The 2548-nt window shown below is 38.4% G+C and overlaps 1 protein-coding gene across 2 annotated transcripts in view; it reads left to right on the top strand.

Annotated features, from left to right (window-relative positions):
- LOC101855675 (growth hormone-regulated TBC protein 1) overlaps nt 1-2548 on the top strand; it is a 50352-nt gene that overhangs the window by 18171 nt on the left and 29633 nt on the right. Inside the window, exon 1 of one of the 2 annotated variants that reach the window (XM_035972271.1) lies at nt 1136-1247. The exons of the other annotated variant lie outside the window; for it this stretch is intronic. The gene's annotated coding sequence lies outside the window, so the exon portion shown is untranslated. Of the gene's footprint in view, nt 1-1135; nt 1248-2548 lie in introns of those variants that run through there. 2 annotated transcript variants of the gene reach the window in all.

The raw sequence follows: 2548 nt of genomic DNA, 5'->3' as shown, positions 1-2548 counted from the left end.
CTCTCTCTCTCTCTCTCTCTCTCTCTCTCTCTCTCTCTCTCTCTCTCTCTCCCTCTCTTTCTCCTAAAGTTCTTTTTCCTTTTTTCTGTAAGTCTGTCCCCTCTCTCTTCTCTCCCCTATCTCTTTCCATTTCGCCCCCCTCTCTCTCTCTTTCTTTGTCTCTGTCTCTGTCTGTCTGTCTCTCTCTCTCTCTCTCTCTCTCTCTCTTTCTCTCTCTCTCTCATTTCTTTCAGTGACCTTGTCTTTGCATTTTCTATCTACCCCCTACATCTTCCCGTCTCAATTAATCATGTGACTCAACTCCAAAGTCCCATTTCGTATAAGAGCAGTCATATATCTGCAAAGTACATACAATTAATATCTTTATCAATCTGCTCGTATCTTTAGAAAAAAAAAACGTGGTACATTTTTATGAGACAAGATCAGGCCTGCCGATTGTACCGCAAGTCTGCATGCTGGTGTTTTATTTTAAAAGACAGTATATCCAGTTTGGGACGAAATTGAGTTATCGTTTCCACCTGATAATTCCCAAACACCGCGCATATTTCTGTCTAAGTCTGGTATCCATTCCTTAATAAATAAGGCAAGGGAAGTGTTTTGAAGATAGTAAAAACAACTGACTGTTGAGAGCAGAGGTGAGGAGGTGGGTTTTTTTGTTTTGTTTTGTTTTGTTTTGTTTGTTTGTTTTTCCCCCCCCTCCCCAGAACACTTCGCGAAACAGGATGTACCGTTTTTTCAAATAAAACTCCAGAGTTATCCGGTTAATCGGATTTGAAACCTGAATTCCGCGCTGCTCATAAACTTGTCTTTTTTTTCCACCGATGAGCCCCCGGCATAAAATGCCTCTCCGCCTGTATTGTTGATGAAGTGTGCCAAGGGGCATTAGTCATGAACTATTTCTCTGTGTGTGTGTGTGTGTGTTTGGTTTGTTCGTCGCTACTGTTCTCCCAGGGAATGGATCGGATAGAGAGAGGTACAGGCGCTCAGATAGTAATAACAAGAACGTATAGATAGAGAGCTATAGGCGCTCAGATAGTAATAACAAGAACGTATAGATAGAGAGCTATAATAGGTGCTCAGAGAGTAATAACAAGAACGTATAGATAGAGAGCTATAGGCGCTCAGATAGTAACAACAAGAACGTATAGATAGAGAGCTATAATAGGCGCTCAGAGAGTAATAACAAGAACGTATAGATAGAGAGTTTTATGCTTTGTCTGTTCAGGGGAACGGATGTATAAGTAAAGGTGAGTAAGTAAGTGCTTACTTCTTTGTTCGTGATGTTATTTATTTCGATATCTTTTTTTTATCCTTTGACTAAGCGTTTTATTTACGTCACTCACTGCACAATTGGGCCATAGAAGAAGTGCCGGTTGAGGTATGTGGGAACATTTATCTTTCCAAGTAAGCAGATTCTGTGTGCAGGGAATATTCGCTACACGAGGTTGTGTTTTTTGTCGTTGTAGGTGTTTTATGTTTTCATGGGTTTTTTTATGTAGAAGTGTTATATTGTCATCAGGTGTTTTGTCAAGGCAGTGTTTTAAACTATCCAGTGTTTTAGTGATTCAGACGGTAAGAAATGTATAATGTTTTGGCTTTTCGTCAAGCTTTTTAAATGTCCATTAAAAGCAGCTATTTTTTTAGTCAGGAGAAAGAAAAAAAAACTTTTTTTTTTTTACAGTAACCCTAAATTATGGATTTTTTTTAAAACTGCTTTTTTTTTCAACAGTTGCAATTGGAAATTCTGTCAATATTTTTTAGCAATGCGACCGATACCGCCGATTAAGAATGAAAAATAGAGGGGGGATAATAAATGTAAACTTTGGGTTTACTACTTCATAATAGGTGATTGGACTAACGTTAGAATTAGGTACATATAGTTTTTATGTCGAATTTTTCGGCCGTTTTGAGTTACTAAGAACTTGAGGTTAGAAACCAATTCATACTATTTTATCTGCTCTATTAAAAGTGTAAGATTATTCGGATAGTCAATCCAATATCGGGATATTCAAGGAAATGCATTGGAGAAAGCTTGTCTTGTTGTGAAACTCAAAATTTTTAACGTTAATTTGATCAAATTTAAGTACTGAACAGATAGAACGTTTTAATTCTATTATGGTACCGATTTGTAAATGGAGCTTGCATTTCAGCAACACAATAGTTTACATTTGTTTTTGTCAGCGATGAAGGAGAAACGTTGCTGCTCGTGTTTGTTTTGTTTGCAGCTCATTGTATTTTGCGCTATACAGTCGAAATAGTCGAAGAAGACAACGCATTCTCGAGAAGATACTTGGACGTATTGGACAGTGTTTTTGAAAAATATTATTAATGCATGAAAATGGCAAGGGACGGTGTGGAGGTGTGGGAAGTGGCCGTTTGTACAACTGATTGTCTTGCTTGGATGGCCGTTTGTACAACTGATTGTCTTGCTTGGGTGGCCGTTTGTACAACTGATTGTCTTGCTTGGGTGGCCGTTTGTACAACTGATTGTCTTGCTCAGGTGGCCGTTTGTACAACTGATTGTCTTGCTTGGGTGGCCGTTTGTACA

Source organism: Aplysia californica, unplaced genomic scaffold, assembly GCF_000002075.1.
Source record: "Aplysia californica isolate F4 #8 unplaced genomic scaffold, AplCal3.0 scaffold00636, whole genome shotgun sequence".
Taxonomy (NCBI): domain Eukaryota; kingdom Metazoa; phylum Mollusca; class Gastropoda; order Aplysiida; family Aplysiidae; genus Aplysia; species Aplysia californica.
The sequence above is the reverse complement of the archived record's forward strand: the minus strand, read 5'-3'. Positions and strand labels throughout refer to the sequence as shown.